We start from the raw sequence: 21,540 nt of genomic DNA on the forward strand, positions 1-21,540 counted from the left end.
ACGAAAAATTGTGCTGAAAAACTCGGCTTATACTCGAGTATATACGGTATATAGGAGGGGAACTGGTCTGGGATCTGTATACATGATGGGTCTATATTCTACAGTGTATATACTAGGAGGTCTGGTTTCATGTCTGTATAAAGTGGTGGGTGGCGGGCTCAGTAAAAAGGGAGTGGTCTTGTAAAAGGGGTGTGGCTTAAGATGTGGACTGTGCACCAAAAATGCTACAAAAATTCTGTCGATAGCAATGCCAACTAATAATTGGTCTAAACTTAGAATAAACTTTGATCTCTTTTAAAACAACAACTTAGACTATTCTAAGTTCTAAGTATTTTATGAGTGATACCTTTATTGGCTAACCAAAAAGAATGTTGTATATGCAAAAGTCCGCATTCTTCTTTAGCTCACATATTTACTTTTTTTTTTTTTGTTAGCCAATAAAAGTATTACTCCTAAAATAATTTGACCTTTTTTGACATAAACAAAATAGACAGTTTTAGTAAATCTAGGCCATTTATCAAAACTCTTTGTTGCCCATAGCAACCTATGATTCATTGTGATTGGATGCTACAGGCAACAAAGACAGTGGGGGATATTTATCAAAGTTGTCTATGTCCCGCATCAATATAGACCAAAATACAGAGGGTTAGTCTGGTCTATTGTGCGCCTAATTTATCAAATGGCGCACGACTCTTGATAAATTCTGTGCACAGACTGCATGATCTATGCTTTAGTCTATATTTAAACCTGCTCCAACATGGACTGACATTTCGGCGTATTTTCAGCCCATGAGACTTGTTGCTGAAAAGTCGCTTTTGATAAATTCAGCACCAATGCATTTTTCAATGCATTTCAGTCTAAAATAGACTAGAATGCATCATGTTCTAAAAATCCTCTAGAGCAAAAGTTGCAGAAAAGTCGCACAGATTTAGACTGCGACTTTCTGTGAGACAAATTTAGACAAGAAAAAACAGTCTAAATCCTTTGATAAATCTCCCCCAGTGTTTCTTAAACAGTTTTGATAAATCTACCCTGTAGTGATTCTGCTATTTGATGTAATCGATGAGTGACCTTTAATAACATTAGTAGATAAGTCATTTTTGGTGCTATTTATAATTTAAGATATCTTTATATATTTTACATGAACATAAAGTGTTTTTTTTTGCATTTTAATTACATTTGTACTGATTATTGGTAATTATTATTCAAATTTTAATGCAATGCCTATTACCCTTTTGATACTTCTATACTTTCCCTCTTGAGATATAAGATTATTTTATGTATCATGATTTTTTATTTTCATATATATATATATATATATATATATATATATATATATATATATATATATAGTGCCTTGCAAAAGTATTCACCCCCCTTGACTTTTTTCACATTTTGGGACATTACAGCCTTAACCACCATGAGCTTATATTTACGCTGGTGGTCGGCTCCTGTTATGTGAAGCGCGCTCAGGAGCTGAGCTTCATACCCGGCAGGTCCCGGTTGCTATCAGCAACCAGTACCCGAGGGGGAGGCCGGGGCTGCGAGGACACGGAGAGGCGGAAGATGAGGGAGGTGAGTGACGGACTGGGATTCACATGTGGGCGTGCCCCGCGATGCAAATCCCAGCCCCGCCGGCAGCGGGAACACAAGCAGAGATCGCTCACGTCTGACGTGTCCGACCGGAGCGCAGGTGTTACAGTACCCCCCCCCTTTGGTCTCCCAGTCTTCTTTGGAATTCAGAAAGTTCCCCATTACATGAGACCAGGGGGTTTCTGGAATGGGCAAAGGCTGTAAGGAACTTGCAGGCTTCTATCGTAGAGTCTTCCGTCTACTAAGGTGACCAACTAGCAAGGAAGAATGTCCCCAATTCAAGACTTTACGTCTGAGTTTAACAGGCAACGAAGATATCACAGGGGGAACAAGACAGTGATCTTGGCAATATTGTCCCCAACAAGTGATTGCACCAGATTTCCAGTCAAGTAGTGGAATGACGTTGAAGCCAAGGAAGACTAAGAAGAAGCTCCGAAGTACAATGTGGTAGCACATAGAACTAAATTTTTTCCTTATGCAAATTTCCTATTTCCATGACAAGGGCTTCTGTTTGAAATTGCACCTTACAGTTCAGATTTTGTCCATTAACAGAAGAGATGTAGAAGGGCTTAGCAAGACGAGACACTGGGTGGCACCAATGGACAATGGACCTGGGTGGCACCAATGAAGTTACCAGCTGAACTATGTCCAAAAGAGCGGAAGCGATGAAAGACGTCTTGGCAGAGGAAAATACTTCAATCGGGGTGGTCAAGCGAGAAGAGGTAATATTAACATCTAGGGAAGCCACTCCTACTTGTCCAAGTTGAGAGCATTCTCCAGGATGCGGAGGACGTATAGAACAGTCTTTGAGAAAGTGCTCCGGACTGGCACAATATAAGCACAAATTCTTATTGCGTCAACAGGATTTTTCCTGCTGCGTTAAATGAAAACGGTCCACTTCCATAGCCTCTTTGGCAAGAGGCAATGTAGAGAGTAGGAACACAGGGGCCAGATGAGGTAAACGTCGTGTTTGGGCAGGTTCTTTTTCCAAAGGAAGTTTCTCCTGCCTCTTGGCAAAACACACATCAATTCGAGTGGCTAAATAGATAAGTTCGCTTAGGTTAGCCGGAGAATCTCGTGCAGCGAGAGCATCCTTTATTTGAGAGGAAAGTCCTTTTTTTTTTTTAAAGGTAGCACACAAGGCCTCGTCGTTCCAGGAAAGTTCAGAGGCAAGAGTGCGGAAATGAACCGCGTAGTCACCAACGGAGGAGTTCCCTTGGCAGAGGTTCAGTAGAGAAGTCTCGGCAGAGGAGGCTCGTGTGGGTTCTTCAAATGCATTGTGGAATTCTGCAAGGAAGGCTGATAGGTTCAAGGAGACCGGATCTCTACGATCCCAGATAGGAGTAGCCCAGGCCAAAGCTTTTCCAGACAGTAGACTGAACACAAACGCCACTTTAGCATGCTCCGTCGGGAACAGATCCGCCATGAGTTCAAGATGGATAGAACACTGTGTCACAAAGCCACTACACAGCTTGGGATCTCCGTCATACTTTGAAGGCAAGGACAAACGAAGCTTGGGCCCGGCGGAAGCTGCAGACAAAGGAGGAGGCTCAGGAACAGGTGGCTGTTGCTGTTGTTGCTGCTCAGCGGCAAGAAGCTGTTCCACCATGGCTGAAAGTTGATTCAGTTGGTTCGCCTGATGGGCTAACTGCTGCGACTGCTGAGCCACGACGGTGGAAAGATCCGAGACATCTGGCAAAGGCATCCCAGTGGCATCCATGGCCGGATCTTACTGTAACGGGTCACGGCAGGTGGTGGATCCTCTGGGCCTGTGTGGATGATGATGTGAGCCGTGACAGGGAGCGGAGTCTAAGGTGCTGCTGGCTTTCACCAGAGCCCGCCGCAAAGCAGGACGGTCTTGCTGCGAAGGCGGCACCCAGGTAGCTACCCCTGGCACGACTCCTCCACACAGGTATCTGGGAGGTGGCATGGCACAGAAGGATACTGACAGGACAAGGCAAGATGGCAGTAGGTCAGGGCAGGTAACACAGGTGCAGGGGAGGTAAATAAGCAAGGAACAGGTACACTGTAACAGGGACACAGACTTTCACTATGGCACAAGGTAACAAAAGATCCGGCAGGGAACCAAGGGAGGAGCTCATATTTAAGGACTGGGTGCAGGTGAAGACACCTGATTAATTGAGCACTGGCCCTTTCAGCGAAAATGCTCAGACACGCGCGCACGTGCCCTAGGAGGCGGGGGCACAAGCGCCGAGGCTGCAAGGACACGGAAAGGTGGAAGATGAGTGAAGGGCTGGGATTTGCATGCGGGGACGTCCCGTGATGCGAATCGCAGGCCCCGCCGGCAGCAGGGACATAAGCAGAGAGCGCTCGTGGACGGCATGTCCGGCCGGAGTGCAGGTGTTACAAACCCCTTCAGTAATATCCTTGTAACGGCTCTGATAATTAGCCCGGTGTGGCGTATCCTCATGACTGGAGCATTGCGCATAAGTTTGATGCGCCGAAAATTTAAGGGTTCTGCCTCTGGGATATTGGCTGTATGGAGTGGCACTTAGAAGGGAAAGCTGGACGCGTTTCAAGTCCTCCGTACGACTTTTACTCAGCAGCTAAACGTAAAAGTGAGTCCCAGGAAACTAGTTGATAAGAGCCTCTCCTACTTTTTATACATATAAAAATATAATGTTAATTAAACCACACGGTCAATGGTGTACAAGTAAAAAAAATTTACTTTACACCCACAAGCGACAGACATAGATGATGTGTGGTCGAAACTGGACCACATCCCTCTCAAAGATTTATCACCTGGTGGGATACCCCCGACGCCTGAGTTAATCCAGACGCTGCTACCCACTACTAAACTTAACTTCTACCACTCATATATAATTAGGAGAGCGTGCGATGCCATGCTTCGGGTGTGTGTCATTGGGGCCGATCTTAGCTGGTTGGAGCGCTTAGCACTGATGTCTCCTCGTTCTGGGCTTAAACTGCACACAGTCCATTCTGGCTTGGCACCAAAAGCAGACTCTGCTGTCCCATTATTCTTGCTCTCCTGGAAGAAGGAGTAAAAATGTGTCGCTTACCGCAGAGGAACGCAAAGTATTAAGACACTCACATTGTTTTTCCAGTTGCGTTAAACTGCAGGAGGGACACTACAAGCTTCTGACGAGGTAGTACCACAAACCGGAATTACTACATCACTGGGGCCTCTCGCCCACTGATACATGTTGGAGGTGCCATGTTGGTAAGGGTACCTTCTCTCATAACTGATGGCACGGCCCGGATACTATTCCATTTTGGTCGGATATCGGCAAGCTTATATCTACCGTTGTAGGCAAACAAATTACACTGACACCCCCACTGGTGCTATTGGGTCTTTCCAATGCAGACTACAACATGCACAAAAAATCCTTAGTTGCTCATTTACTCTCTGTGGCTGTTACGCCGAGCGCTCCGGGTCCCCGCTCCTCCCCGAAGCGCTCGCAGCGTTCTCTCATTCGCAGCGCCCCGGTCAGACCTGCTAACCGGGTGCGCTGCGATATTACTCCCAGCCGGGATGCGATTCGCGATGCGGGACGCGCCCGCTCGCGATGCGCATCTCGGCTCCCATACCTGACCCGTTCCCCGTCTGTGTTGTCCCGGCGCGCGCGGCCCCGCTCCTTAGGGCGCGCGCGCGCCGGGTCTCTGCGATTTAAAGGGCCGCTGCGCCACTGATTGGCGCAGCAGGCCTAATCAGTATTCTCACCTGTGCACTTCCTACTTATCCTCACTTCCCCTGCACTCCCTCGCCGGATCTTGTTGCCATTGTGCCAGTGAAAGCGTTCCCTTGTGTGTTCCTAGCCTGTGTTCCAGACCTCCTGCCGTTGCCCCTGACTACGATCCTTGCTGCCTGCCCTGACCTTCTGCTACGTCCGACCTTGCTCTTGTCTACTCCCTTGTACCGCGCCTATCTTCAGCAGTCAGAGAGGTTGAGCCGTTGCTGGTGGATACGACCTGGTTGCTACCGCCGCTGAAAGACCATCCCGCTTTGCGGCGGGCTCTGGTGAATACCAGTAGCAACTTAGAACCGGTCCACCAACACGGTCCACGCCAATCCCTCTCTGGCACAGAGGATCCACCTCCAGCCAGCCGAATCGTGACAGTGGCAAAGTCATTGATCCCTCTGCATTGGATGCAAGTTTTGCCTCCCACTACACACCACTGGCATCTAAAGGTGTCAGAATTATATAGAATGGAGGAATTGGTCAGTTGGAGCACCCACACACATGCTAGGGACACGCTGCTGTGGAGGCACCTAGTGCACTTTATGATCAAAACGTGTCCCCCATGCTTTGGTTGCCTCACTTCGGATGGGAACCTAACACGCTAAGAGTTTCCATTTTTGACCAAGAGTGCTACTGCAGCCTTCTTTTTGTATACTTTGTATTTGCCACAGGAGTGTGCACCCGTGTATTAGGTAGTTGTGCTGGCAAAATGGCACCCTCTTTAGCCATGCACCCTTCCCTGTTCACAGGAAGTTTTTTAATTGATAGTGGATCTTGCATGTTACCAAGTCAGAGGCTATATGCCCAGCAGAGATGAGTATAGTAAGCGTGTTAGGGTCCCATCCGAAGTGAGGCCACCTCCGCATGGTGAATGGGGAACACGTTTTGATCAAAAAGTGCGCTAAGAGTATTTTTGACCAAGAGTGCTGCAACCTTCTATTGGTATACTGTTACGCCGAGCGCTCCGGGTCCCCGCTCCTCCCCGGAGCGCTCGCTTCTCTCTCGCTACCGCAGCGCTCCGGGCAGCTCCACTGACCCGGTGCGCTGCGATACCGTCTCCAGCCGGGATGCGATTCGCGATGCGGGTAGCGCCCGCTCGCGATGCGCATCCCGGCTCCCGTACCTGACTCGCTCTCCGTCTGTCCTGTCCCGGCGCGCGCGGCCCCGCTCCCTAGGGCGCGCGCGCGCCGGGTCTCTGCGATTTAAAGGGCCACTGCGCCGCTGATTGGCGCAGTGGTTCCAATTAGTGTGTTCACCTGTGCACTCCCTATTTATACCTCACTTCCCCTTCACTCCCTCGCCGGATCTTGTTGCCATTGTGCCAGTGAAAGCGTTTCCTTGTGTGTTCCTAGCCTGTGTTCCAGACCTCCTGCCGTTGCCCCCGACTACGATCCTTGCTGCCTGCCCCGACCTTCTGCTACGTCCGACCTTGCTTCTGTCTACTCCCTTGTACCGCGCCTATCTTCAGCAGTCAGAGAGGTTGAGCCGTTGCTAGTGGATACGACCTGGTCACTACCGCCGCAGCAAGACCATCCCGCTTTGCGGCGGGCTCTGGTGAAAACCAGTAGTGACTTAGAACCGATCCACTAGCACGGTCCACGCCAATCCCTCTCTGGCACAGAGGATCCACTACCTGCCAGCCGGCATCGTGACAGTAGATCCGGCCATGGATCCCGCTGAAGTTCCTCTGCCAGTTGTCGCCGACCTCACCACGGTGGTCGCCCAGCAGTCACAACAGATAGCGCAACAAGGCCAACAGCTGTCTCAACTGACCGTGATGCTACAGCAGCTACTACCACAGCTTCAGCAATCATCTCCTCCGCCAGCTCCTGCACCTCCTCCGCAGCGAGTGGCCGCTTCTGGTCTACGACTATCCTTGCCGGATAAATTTGATGGGGACTCTAAATTCTGCCGTGGCTTTCTTTCCCAATGTTCCCTGCACTTGGAGATGATGTCGGACCAGTTCCCTACTGAAAGGTCTAAGGTGGCTTTCGTAATCAGCCTTCTGTCTGGAAAAGCTCTGTCATGGGCCACACCGCTCTGGGACCGCAATGACCCCGTCACTGCCTCTATACACTCCTTCTTCTCGGAAATTCGAAGTGTCTTTGAGGAACCTGCCCGAGCCTCTTCTGCTGAGACTGCCCTGTTGAACCTGGTCCAGGGTAATTCTTCCGTTGGCGAGTACGCCGTACAATTCCGTACTCTTGCTTCAGAATTATCCTGGAATAATGAGGCCCTCTGCGCGACCTTTAAAAAAGGCCTATCCAGCAACATTAAAGATGTTCTGGCCGCACGAGAAATCCCTGCTAACCTACATGAACTCATCCATCTTGCCACTCGCATTGACATGCGTTTTTCCGAAAGGCGTCAGGAGCTCCGCCAGGATATGGACTTTGTTCGCACAAGGCGTTTTTTCTCCCCGGCTCCTCTCTCCTCTGGTCCCCTGCAATCCGTTCCTGTGCCTCCCGCCGTGGAGGCTATGCAGGTCGACCGGTCTCGCCTGACACCTCAAGAGAGGACACGACGCCGCATGGAGAATCTCTGCCTGTACTGTGCCAGTACCGAACACTTCCTGAAGGATTGTCCTATCCGTCCTCCCCGCCTGGAAAGACGTACGCTGACTCCGCACAATGGTGAGACAGTCCTTGATGTCTACTCTGCTTCTCCACGTCTTACTGTGCCTGTGCGGATATCTGCCTCTGCCTTCTCCTTCTCTACTATGGCCTTCTTGGATTCCGGATCTGCAGGAAATTTTATTTTGGCCTCTCTCGTCAACAGGTTCAACATCCCAGTGACCAGTCTCGCCAGACCCCTCTACATCAATTGTGTAAACAATGAAAGATTGGACTGTACCATACGTTTCCGCACGGAGCCCCTTCTAATGTGCATCGGACCTCATCACGAGAAGATTGAATTTTTGGTCCTCCCCAATTGCACTTCCGAAATCCTCCTTGGACTACCCTGGCTTCAACTCCATTCCCCAACCCTGGATTGGTCCTCTGGGGAGATCAAGAGTTGGGGGCCCTCTTGTTTCAAGGACTGCCTAAAACCGGTTCCCAGTACCCCTTGCCGTGACTCTGTGGTTCCCCCTGTAACCGGTCTCCCTAAGGCCTATATGGACTTTGCGGATGTTTTTTGCAAAAAACAAGCTGAGACTCTACCTCCTCACAGGCCTTATGATTGTCCTATTGACCTCCTCCCGGGCACTACTCCACCCCGGGGCAGAATCTATCCTCTGTCCGCCCCAGAGACTCTTGCTATGTCGGAGTACATCCAGGAAAATTTAAAAAAAGGCTTTATCCGTAAATCCTCCTCTCCTGCCGGAGCCGGATTTTTCTTTGTGTCCAAAAAAGATGGCTCTCTACGTCCTTGCATTGACTACCGCGGTCTTAATAAAATCACGGTAAAGAACCGCTACCCCCTACCCCTCATCTCTGAACTCTTTGATCGCCTCCAAGGTGCCCACATCTTTACCAAACTGGACTTAAGAGGTGCTTATAATCTCATCCGCATCAGAGAGGGGGATGAATGGAAAACGGCATTTAACACTAGAGATGGACACTTTGAGTATCTGGTCATGCCCTTTGGCCTGTGCAACGCCCCTGCCGTCTTCCAAGACTTTGTTAATGAAATTTTTCGTGATCTCTTATACTCCTGTGTTGTTGTATATCTGGACGATATCCTGATTTTTTCTGCCAATCTAGAAGAACACCGCCAGCATGTCCGTATGGTTCTTCAGAGACTTCGTGACAATCAACTTTATGCCAAGATAGAGAAATGTCTGTTTGAATGCCAATCTCTTCCTTTCCTAGGATACTTGGTCTCTGGCCAGGGACTACAAATGGATCCAGACAAACTCTCTGCCGTCTTAGATTGGCCACGCCCCTCCGGACTCCGTGCTATCCAACGTTTTTTGGGGTTCGCCAATTATTACAGGCAATTTATTCCACATTTTTCTACCGTTGTGGCCCCTATCGTGGCTTTAACCAAAAAAAATGCCAATCCCAAGTCTTGGCCTCCTCAAGCGGAAGACGCCTTTAAACGGCTCAAGTCTGCCTTTTCTTCGGCTCCCGTGCTCTCCAGACCTGACCCATCTAAACCCTTCCTATTGGAGGTTGATGCCTCCTCTGTAGGAGCTGGAGCGGTCCTTCTACAAAAAAATTCTTCCGGGCATGCTGTTACTTGTGGTTTTTTTTCTAGGACCTTCTCTCCGGCGGAGAGGAACTACTCCATCGGGGATCGAGAGCTTCTAGCCATTAAATTAGCACTTGAGGAATGGAGGCATCTGCTGGAGGGATCAAGATTTCCAGTTATTATTTACACCGATCACAAGAACCTCTCCTATCTCCAGTCTGCCCATCGGCTGAATCCTCGCCAGGCCAGGTGGTCTCTGTTCTTTGCCCGATTTAACTTTGAAATTCACTTTCGGCCTGCCGATAAGAACATTAGGGCCGATGCTCTCTCTCGTTCCTCGGATGCCTCGGAAGTTGAACTCTCTCCGCAACACGTCATTCCTCCTGACTGCCTGATTTCCACTTCTCCAGCCTCCATCAGGCAAACTCCTCCAGGAAAGACCTTCGTCTCTCCACGCCAACGCCTCGGAATCCTCAAATGGGGTCACTCCTCCCATCTCGCAGGTCATGCAGGCATCAAGAAATCTGTGCAACTCATCTCTCGCTTCTATTGGTGGCCGACTCTGGAGACGGATGTCGTGGACTTTGTGCGAGCCTGCACTGTCTGTGCCCGGGATAAGACTCCTCGCCAGAAGCCCGCTGGTTTTCTTCATCCTCTGCCTGTCCCTGAACAGCCTTGGTCTCTGATTGGTATGGATTTTATTACAGACCTACCCCCATCCCGTGGCAACACTGTTGTTTGGGTGGTCGTTGATCGATTCTCCAAGATGGCACATTTCATCCCTCTTCCTGGTCTTCCTTCAGCGCCTCAGTTGGCTAAACAATTTTTTGTACACATTTTTCGTCTTCACGGGTTGCCCACACAGATAGTCTCGGATAGAGGCGTCCAATTCGTGTCAAAATTCTGGAGGGCTCTCTGTAAACAACTCAAGATTAAATTAAACTTTTCTTCTGCATATCATCCTCAATCCAATGGACAAGTAGAAAGAATTAACCAGGTCTTGGGTGATTATTTACGACATTTTGTTTCCTCCCGCCAGGATGATTGGGCAGATCTTCTACCATGGGCCGAATTCTCGTATAACTTTAGAGTCTCTGAATCTTCCTCCAAATCCCCATTTTTCGTGGTGTACGGCCGTCACCCTCTTCCCCCCCTCCCTACTCCCTTGCCCTCTGGTTTGCCCGCTGTAGATGAAGTGACTCGTGATCTTTCCACCATATGAAAAGAGACCCAAGATTCTCTTTTACAGGCTTCATCTCGCATGAAAAAGTTTGCCGATAAGAAAAGAAGAGCTCCCCCCATTTTTGCTCCCGGAGACAAGGTATGGCTCTCCGCTAAATATGTCCGCTTTCGTGTCCCCAGTTACAAACTGGGTCCACGCTATCTTGGTCCTTTCAAAGTCTTGTGCCAAATTAATCCCGTCTCTTACAAACTTCTTCTTCCTCCTTCTCTCCGTATTCCTAATGCCTTTCATGTCTCTCTTCTTAAACCACTCATCATCAACCGTTTCTCTCCCAAATTAGTTTCTCCCACTCCTGTCTCCGGTTCTTCTGACGTCTTCTCAGTGAAAGAGATACTGGCCTCCAAGACGGTCAGAGGAAAAAGGTTCTTTTTGGTGGATTGGGAGGGCTGTGGACCTGAAGAGAGATCCTGGGAACCTGAGGACAACATCCTAGACAAAAGTCTGCTCCTCAGGTTCTCAGGCTCTAAGAAGAGGGGGAGACCCAAGGGGGGGGGTACTGTTACGCCGAGCGCTCCGGGTCCCCGCTCCTCCCCGGAGCGCTCGCTTCTCTCTCGCTACCGCAGCGCTCCGGGCAGCTCCACTGACCCGGTGCGCTGCGATACCGTCTCCAGCCGGGATGCGATTCGCGATGCGGGTAGCGCCCGCTCGCGATGCGCATCCCGGCTCCCGTACCTGACTCGCTCTCCGTCTGTCCTGTCCCGGCGCGCGCGGCCCCGCTCCCTAGGGCGCGCGCGCGCCGGGTCTCTGCGATTTAAAGGGCCACTGCGCCGCTGATTGGCGCAGTGGTTCCAATTAGTGTGTTCACCTGTGCACTCCCTATTTATACCTCACTTCCCCTTCACTCCCTCGCCGGATCTTGTTGCCATTGTGCCAGTGAAAGCGTTTCCTTGTGTGTTCCTAGCCTGTGTTCCAGACCTCCTGCCGTTGCCCCCGACTACGATCCTTGCTGCCTGCCCCGACCTTCTGCTACGTCCGACCTTGCTTCTGTCTACTCCCTTGTACCGCGCCTATCTTCAGCAGTCAGAGAGGTTGAGCCGTTGCTAGTGGATACGACCTGGTCACTACCGCCGCAGCAAGACCATCCCGCTTTGCGGCGGGCTCTGGTGAAAACCAGTAGTGACTTAGAACCGATCCACTAGCACGGTCCACGCCAATCCCTCTCTGGCACAGAGGATCCACTACCTGCCAGCCGGCATCGTGACATATACTTTGTATTTGCCTTTGTATTATTTTCCCTTTGTATTATGATGACATAACCAGTAAAAACTGTCACATTCATGTAATCAGATGAAAGTGCAGAAGTAAGCTTCAATGGAGGTAACCGGCTCAAACGGCGCTGACAGACCAGGACACAGCGAGGAGGATAAACACGGACTTTAATACCTGGATGAAACATGTTTTGCTGCACATGCGCAGATTCTTCAGGCATAACAAGATGGAGACAGCGGCACACTTATAAAAGGTAAAAATTTACTCCTCAAGTGACAGAATAAAATAAAGGGATTAACCCTTTACATAATTACTGAGATGCATGCAGTGAATCCCCAGAATAGGGTGCTGATCCACTGCATGCATGTAGCAAAAGAATAAAAGAGGGATACCAATATATCCTTTTTACCAAATACATATATAGTAATTTATACAAAATATAACAAATATGTCAGGGGAAGGGAAAACAAAAAATAAAAGTAATAAAATCTTGTATCGACATACCTGCAACATCACATAGAAAAAGATGCCAAAAAAAACAAACATACAGAAAAATCATACAGTACACAATTTAACGAACATTCTCTATTGTTTTGTTAAGTCCCTGTGGCAGCAATGTGGCTAATTTAAAGATCCAATAAGATTCACGGTTGATCAATTTCTGGTAACGGTTAGGAGTATTTTCCGGTATGGTCTCAAGGATAATTAACCGCAGGTCATTAATATTACTACCATGTACCATTGAAAACTGGTGAGAAATACGGTGTAATAAAAACTTATTTTTAATATTGGATCTGTACTTGCACATACATGACAGCACTGTTTGAATGGTGCGCCCAATGTACTGCAAACAACAACTACAATACAACAGGTAGACTGCAAACTTGGTGTCGCAAATGACCATATGAGAAATAGAGATTGTTTTATTTGTTTGAAAAGAGGTAAATGTCGTGGTAGGTATTTCAATCATAGAGCAACACAGGCAATGTGCCTTGTTGCAGGGATAGCAACCTGTTACTGTCAATACCCAACATACCTAAACATCCTCTGCTTTGACAGTAACAGGTTGCTGCCTGTGTTTCTCTATGATTGAAATACCTACCACGACATTTACCTCTTTTCAAACAAATAAAACATTCTCTCTTGCTCATATGGTCAGTTGCGACACCCAGTTTGCAATCTACCTGTTGTATTGTAGTTGTCGCTTGCAGTACATTGGCCGCATCATTCAAACGGTGCGGTCACATATGTGCAAGCACAGTTCCAATATTAAAAGTAATTTTTTATCACACAGTATTTCTCACCATTTTTCTACGGTACTTGATAGTAATATTAAAGGGGTACTCCGGTGAAAACCTTTTTTCTTTTAAATCAACTGGTGGCAGAAAGTTAAACATATTTGGAAATTACTTCTATTAAAAAATCTTAATCCTTCCAGCACTTATTAGCTGCTGAATGCTACAGAGGAAATTCTTTTCTTTTTGGAACACTGATGACATCACGAGCACAGTGCTCTCTGCTGACGTCTCTGTCCATTTTAGTAACCATGCATAGCAGATGTATGCTAAAAGTAGCATGGTGGCTCAGTGCTTAGCACTGCTGCCTTGCAGTGCTGTGGAATTGGGTTCAAATCCCACTAAGGACAACAATAAATGAAGTGTTATTATTATAATAATGTCAGCAGAGGGAACTGTGCTCGTGATGTCATCAGAGAGCATTCCAAAAAGAAAAGAATTTCCTCTGTAGTATTCAGCAGCTAATAAGTACAGGAAGGATTAAGATTTTTTAATAGAAGTAATTTACAAATATGTTTAACTTTCTGCCACCAGTTGATTTAAAAGAAAAAAGGTTTTCACCGGAGTACCCCTTTAATGACCTGCGGTTAATAATCCTTGACACCATACCGGAAAATACTCCTAACCTTTACCAGAAATTGATCAACGGTGAATCTTATTGGATCTTGTCACGATTCGGCAGGCTGGAGGTGGATCCTCTGTGCCAGAGAGGGATAGGCGTGGACCGTGCTAGTGGACCGGTTCTAAGCTGCTACTGGTTTTCACCAGAGCCCGCCGCAAAGCGGGATGGTCTTGCAGCGGCGGTAGCAACCAGGTCGTATCCACTAGCAACGGCTCAACCTCTCTGACTGCTGAAGATAGGCGCGGTACAAGGGAGTAGACAAGAGCAAGGTCGGACGTAGCAGAAGGTCGGGGCAGGCAGCAAGAATCGTAGTCAATATGGCAATAGCAGGAGGTCAAGTACACAGTATGGACAAACACAGTAAACGCTTTCTCTAGGCACTAAGGCAACAAGATCCGGCAGGGGAGTGCAGGGGCAGTGATCAGATATAGTCTGGGAGCAGGTGGAAGCCAATTAAGCTAATTGGGCCAGGCACCAATCATTGGTGCACTGGCCCTTTAAGTCTCAGAGAGCTGGCGCGCGCGCGCCCTAGAGAGCGGAGCCGCGCGCGCCAGCACATGACAGCAGGGGACCGGGACGGGTAAGTGACCTGGGATGCGATTCGCGAGCGGGCGCGTCCCGCTGTGCGAATCGCATCCCCGACGGCCATGACAGTGCAGCGCTCCCGGTCAGCGGGACTGACCGGGGCGCTGCGGGGAGAGAGACGCCGTGAGCGCTCCGGGGAGGAGCGGGGACCCGGAGCGCTAGGCGTAACAGATCTTTAAATTAGCCACGTTAGTGCCGCAGGGACTTAACCATAGAGAATGTTTGTTAAATTGTGTACTGTATGATTTTTCTGCATGTTTTTTTTTTTTGGCATCTTTTTCTATGTGATGTTGCAGGTATGTCGATTTTATTGCTGTATTTTTGTTTCCCCTTCCCTTGACATATTTAAGTAATATTTTGTATTAATTTTATACTATATATGTATTATATTTTAAGTATTTGGTACTAAGGATATAATGGTATCCATCTCTTATTCTTTTGCTACATGCATGCAGTGGATCAGCGCCCTCTTTTGGAGATTCACTGCATGCATCTTAGAAATCATGTAAAAGGTTAATCCCTTCATTTTATTCTGTCACGTAAGGGGTTAATTTTTAGCTTTATATGAGTGCCGCTGTCTCCACCTTGTTATGCCTGAAGAAGCTGCGCATATGCTGCGAAACACGTTGCTTCCTGGTATTAAATCCATTTTTATCCTCCTCGCTGTGTCCTGGTCAGTCAGCGCCGTTTGAGCCATTTACCTCCATTGAAGCCAACTTCTGCACTTTCATCTGATATCATCTACCGGAGGGCAGCAAACGACCATTTATATATTGTGCCTGAAACATTGTTGTGTATGAATCTGTGTGAGCAGTTAATCATTTGATCTCTCACACCGGCTATTGCTTGTTTTACCCTGTGGAGCGCTTGTTCTTTCACTCCTACATTCATGTAATGTCCATATCCAGTTTTCTTAGTCCTTAGCCCCTAGGGCTGTTTGATAAAGAATTTGGTTGGGTTCCTTGGGGATCATCTTCCACCTCTACCCCTGGTTCTAGGGGTGTTAAATCCTTGAAGGCCTTCTATTATGTCAAGACAAGAGACAGGAGAGAAAATAGTATAAGGTAACCAGCTGCTCTGGCACATTACTTTTACAGTATACCTAAACTTATCACAATCAGAGGCGTAACTTGTAGCTTCTGGGCCCAATGCAAAATGTACCAATTATAATACTGGTCTCTTATGGGACTGATGTGCTTTGGGGCCCCCTTAAGCACCAGGGCCCTAGTGTGACTGCTACCTCTGCACCCCCTATAGCTATGCCCATGATCACAATCTTGCAAACCTTCCTTGTTTCTGAGAATAAAAAATATGGGACAGCAATATACTGTGAGTTTGATGCTCCATGACAAGTTCTTTTTCCTTATTTCTCTTAGGTCACTGTAAAGACTCCCATACGTATAATATAATATAATCAGTGTCAATGTTCCAGGACAGACAGCTGTACAGTGCTCATATAAAACAAAGCACACATTTTCCAGAAAGTTACCAGTGCAGCAAGTCCTTAAAGGAGTAATCCCATTTAGAAAGTTTCCGTGCCATCTTCCCTGGCCTGCCAGCATATAAAAAAAAAAAAAAAAACTGGACTCACCTGCCGACAGGGGTGTTGCTAGGTCTCCAAAAGACCGGACTGGGAATAAAACCAGGCGTGGACATTTTGGCATAAGCAGCCCATTTTTTGGGTGGGGGTCTGACTGCTGGGGCTCCAATCAATCACATCAGTTTAAATTGCTCTCCAGCTGTTGTAAAGCTACAACTCCCATCATGCCTGAAGAGCCTTATGTGCATTATGGGAGTTGTAGTTTTGTAACAGCTGGAGAGCCCCAGATTGGGGAACATTGTCACCCATTATAACTTCAGAACTTACAAGTGACTACAGCTCTGATAGGACAGTCTATAGACTACACAATGATATCAGTGACCTGAGTGATGTCTTCTCTGTTATCTTTCCTTTTCTTTTCTTCTTCATCTGGTCCAGGCACCAGGATTTCTTCCAGTCTGACATCTTGCACTTTGCAGAGTCTATAAAGACAATAAGCATTAAAATCCTGCTGGAAACTGTGCCACCTGAATATAACCCTGTCAGACATCATGCCCCCTGAAAATAACCCTACCAGAAACTGTGCCCCCCTGCCACACACTGTACCTGTTATAATAATACTGCCACACACTGTTTCTTCTCAGTTTGGCTGAATACCACACATGCACTGTCCTCCTCCAGACCCCTCCCCCCCCCCTCCTCCAGACTCCTCATCCCCCCCCCCTCTCCCCCAGACCCCTCTTCCCCCCCCCCCTCTCCCCCAGACCCCTCTTTTCCCCCCTCCTCCAGACCCATCTTTCTACCCCTCCTCCAGACCCCTCTTTCCCCCCCTTCTCCAGTCCCCCCTGTCTCCCTCCTCCAGACACCTCTGTTCCCCTCCTATCCCCTAAGCCTTGCTTCACAAATAAGTTTTTTGTGGCATTTTTTCCACACTTTGAATATGTGATTCAAGGATTTCCATTACACAGACTCAAATGGCTTGTAATGGGAAAAACTGCCTAGAAAAACACAACCAAAAACACATTATAAACACAGTGGCCCAAATTTTGTATTGTAAATGTGCCAGAATTTTTACCCAAAATTGCCTGATAAGAATTTCACTACATTTACTATGCATTGTCAATACTTTTAACACATGGCGATTGCTACAGGGAAAAAGGGTGGGTAGGCTTTAGGTGCACCAAAAGGTGTATCGGTCAGCTCTATTTAATGTTCAAAGAGGCTGTACGGCATGAACCCCTACTCCAACCCCTCCCATCCTTGACTGATTGACAAACAGAGCTCAATGCTGGAAGCCAAGCCGGTGACTGGTAGAGATGGGACTCTGCTGCGGCCAGTGGTTGACTGAGGGCAGGTCCTGCTCCACGCTCTTATCTAAAAAGCATGAAGAAAACAGGAGATCTGCAAACAGGATGGGGATGAACAGGAGCTGGGGGTGGAGCAGGGGTAAGTAAGTATAGCTTTTTCTTTCTACTTTATTTACAGCATTTCAGCATGAGGGAAAAAGAAAAACTATAAGGAACTGATCTACTAAATTGTGATGGCTAGATGAGTCCATGTATAAATTAGCAGGTCTATTGGAGTGTTTCTGGTACAGTGGATTTTACCCTATCAAATGTGATTAATGGAGCAACAGGCAATATAATATTAGGCAGATGGGGTTATTGTTATGGGCAATGCATGTAGCATTAACTGATTTGCCCAAGTGCAAAGTAAATATAACAGTTCAATACACAGATAATGGAGAGGGGGCAACCATGTTGTATTCCACAACATTTATATATATATTTGTGGTCGGTGCTATAGAATAGCGAGCCTACCTAACTAAAACTAACTCAGCTAAGACTAGGCAGTCTGAATTGTGCCATATACTGCCGCGTAAGGGTATACCTTGGAAAATAAGAGGGCATACCTTAAAAGGAGTCGAAAAAGAGAGGGGAGGGCAGGGTGGGACAACGCGAGAGCCGTGGCGTACTGACCAAGGGGAGCCGCGGCTTTTAAGAGTGAGTACCGCCCCTCCCACAAACACAGGTTAAATGAGTAAATCAATTAACCTTCGCACTTGTGGTAGCGAGCCTACCTAACTAAAACTAACTCAGCTAAGACTAGGCAGTCTGAATTGTGCCATATACTGCCGCGTAAGGGTACACCTTGGAAAATAAGAGGGCAAAACTCAGATATCAACACACAAATCTTTATTAGGCATTACATTACAAGTGATTCAAAAGCATATTGCATCTCCACCTTCGGGTTTGGAACATAACGCATATACGCGCTGGACTTCCAGCGACCTAATTTCCTAATGACATGAGCAGGAACGCCATGACGAGAGGCCGATGCTGCTGCCCCTATCCGAAGCGAATGGCCGGATATAACTGAAGCATCGTGACCCAAGGATTTAACTAAAACACGTAAATAACGTACAAAAACTGAGGAAGTAAGAGCAGCATTATCAAACAATAACAGCGGGCTCCCTAGACTGTCGTGAACACGGAGAGCAAGTAACGCATTGAAGACCAACACCGGACACCACTTGTGAGAGGTTTTAAAATATTTAACGTGCACCTCCTGACCGGGAAGTGATGTCTTTGTGTCGCGCAACACGAGAGTGAAATGATCCGTGGCACGCTGCAATTGCCCAAACTTGAGAAACTGTGCGGTGCTAGTTTTGCACGTCTCAGAAAGCCGTAATAACCTAAGAAGAGGGCTGCTTTTAGTGTCAAACTATTACGTAAACCAAACGGGGAGTGATCCAAGGCATCTGCCAGCTGCCTAAATAGAGACCCTGAAATGGGCTGCCTACCTGGAGGCTTTGGTACTCTGCTCTTAGCAACCCCTTTAAGGGCAGCCTTGACTGCATGTGATGTAAACAATGACGCCCTATCCGGGAACTTCAAGGTAACAAAGTGTTGTATGCCTGCCAAATAGATTTTTATGGTGTTATATGCTAGCCGTAAGGAAGAGTGGCAAAACCCTATAAAGACTAAAAGAAAAAACACAGAAAGGAAATTGTCATGCGGGTAAGACTGACAGAATTTGGTAAACAGATTAACGTCCGTACGATAAACTTTCAGAGTGTTACGGGAAAGTGAACTATTAATCAAATCCTGACCAACAGACATATAGGCATTTAATTCAAAATCAAATCGTGGAACGCTGGAACCATGCATCCTGACGGATCGGCCTCTGGCATCACCTGGAAGAAGAGTGCAAAATTTAACCTAGATAGTGCATCGGCAGCCGTATTTCTAACACCATCTATATGAGCACTAGAGAAGTGAAAATTATGCGACAATGACAACCATACTAGTTTACGCATCAAAGACATAACCTGTGGGGATGTGGATCTACCTTTGAGTAAAATATTCACCGTAGCTTCATTGTCAGAAACGAACAGAACTGACTTCCTAAACCATAGATGACCCCACACCCCGGCAGCTGCAACTATAGGCTACAGCTCGAACAATGCTGATGGCCTGCTAAAACCTGGAGACAGGGATACTTCGGTTGGCCAAGCACTAGCCAACCAATGGTTTTCCCAAATAGCTGCAAAACCCACTGAGGGGGAGGCATCAGAGAAAATTAGAGGAGAGGCATTGTCGATACCAGGGGTGAAAAAGGATACCCCATTCCAGTCAGCCAAGAACGTATGCCACATGGCGAAATCAGCAAGCACGCGTTTGTCAAACTTGACTACATCGTTTTGGCCAGGTACAGAATTCATAGCGTCTAACAACCTGGACACAAAACTCCTGCCCTGTGGAATTACATGCATGGCAAAGTTCAGCATGCCGAGAATGGACTGGAGTTGTACCTTAGTCACCCTGGGTGAATTGGCAAGAACATGCATGGTCTGTCTAATACGTAAGAGCTTGTCAAACGGCAATCTGGCTTCCATGGCCTGTGTGTCTAGAACAATACCTAAAAAGGTCAGTGACTTGCAAGGGCCCTCAACTTTTTTATCTGACACCGGAACTGCCAGTTACTGAAATACTGCTAACGAGGTCTTCAAATCTCTGGGGCACTCATTACCCGGTTCAATAAACAAAAAGTCGTCCAAGTAGTGGATAACATGGGAACAGTCGAACCTGTTTTCCAAGAGCCAGTGTAGGGCCTGTGCAAATTTATCAAACAATCAAGGACTGCTTCTAGCGCCAAAAGTTAATTTCACAGCAAAATAATACTTATTACGCCACCTAATACTGTGCCACTTCCATAACTGAGGCAAAATGGGCAGGAGCTTAAAGGCATCAGATATGTCGATCTTGGACAGCCACGTGTTACCGCCCATGCTCAGGATGACCCCTATTGCCTCATCTATGGAAGCATATTTCAAGGAAAATTCTCCTGCGGGGATAAGAGAATTTGAACTAGGTGTGTGTGCAGAGTAAGGGGCGGACAAATCATAAATTAAACGTAGTTTATTGCTGAATTTCCCAGCCACCAACCCTAGTGGACTTACTCTCCAAACGTCAAAGGGGGGCTCATCAAATGGACCAATGACAAAACCCTTGTCTACTTCTGCTTGTAACAGGGTATCTACAACCATAGGGTCCCTTAGAGCAGAACGTAAATTGTCACACTCATACGTAGCAGAGGGTAAAGTAACAAAACCTGTATGGAAACCTGACCGGAAACCATTAAGCAAAAATTGAACAAAATTCTTATCTGGGTGATCAGCGAGAAAATACTCTAAACAGAAGACATTTATCACAGCTAGTCATGCTTTCGACTTTTGTGAACAACTGGACTTAGGATGGGCTCTGAAACAGACTGCGCAAACATGTAAAAGTCTACACTGGTTATAATTGCAAGACCCGAAATTGTAATTATTGCAGATTTGCGATTTACCGAGATATTTAATGGGTCTACCTAGTTTGTCAATCAAGCCGGTCTGTTTCTGATTCCTAGACTGAAATGTGGGTGAGGACGTGCCGGGAGTCACTTCAGCTGGGGAATTAACGGTATTGCACCACTCGGTGGTATGGGTGATGGATTGACACCGAGAGCAAACTGGGGCTTTAAGACCTGCAAAATGATTGCAAAAAATCTCGGTGTCGACCAACGCCCAATTGACTGTGTAGTTATACTGTACTAGAGCAGCCGCAGCCTTAGCTGAAAACGATTTATGATAATCATAAAACGTGGACCCACCGTATTTATGAGCCAATTCTGTGACTTTGTACAGATACATATCAAGCTCTTCGCGTCTCTCTGGCCTAACTGAGCACAAGACGTCACGATAAATGGCGAACGCCATACTGAATTCAGCAAGTGTAAGCTTGCGACTTAACCTAACGTCCTTAGCTTTCAGGATCACTGACACCTCACCACAAGCAATAGTCTTGTTCTCAGAAACATCGTGAGATGCAATAAGCAAGGAAGCGAGGTTAACGTCCTTACCATCGAGAATGTCCTTCTTCAGATTAGCCGGAATTAAATGAGCTGGTGCGATATTAGGCACGAGCATGTTAAGTCCAACCGGTAACACTGAAACCTGCGGAGTAGCAGAAACCTGAGGGGGAACGGACGTCTGCGGAACGGCAGGAACCGAACCAACTACTGGGGCAGAAGCGGGAACTTCTGAATTCTTGCAC

At 47.4% G+C, this 21,540-nt stretch overlaps 1 protein-coding gene across 1 annotated transcript in view; it reads right to left on the minus strand.

Moving 5' to 3' along the window:
- UCMA (upper zone of growth plate and cartilage matrix associated) overlaps window positions 1-21,540 on the minus strand; it is a 71,107-nt gene that overhangs the window by 44,960 nt on the left and 4,607 nt on the right. Inside the window, exons 2-3 of the mRNA XM_056573348.1 lie at window positions 16,326-16,425; window positions 15,259-15,425 (exon numbers count right to left, since the gene is read on the minus strand). The gene's annotated coding sequence lies outside the window, so the exon portion shown is untranslated. The remainder of the gene's footprint in view (window positions 1-15,258; window positions 15,426-16,325; window positions 16,426-21,540) is intronic.

This window comes from Hyla sarda, chromosome 4, assembly GCF_029499605.1.
Source record: "Hyla sarda isolate aHylSar1 chromosome 4, aHylSar1.hap1, whole genome shotgun sequence".
In the NCBI taxonomy this organism is placed as follows: domain Eukaryota; kingdom Metazoa; phylum Chordata; class Amphibia; order Anura; family Hylidae; genus Hyla; species Hyla sarda.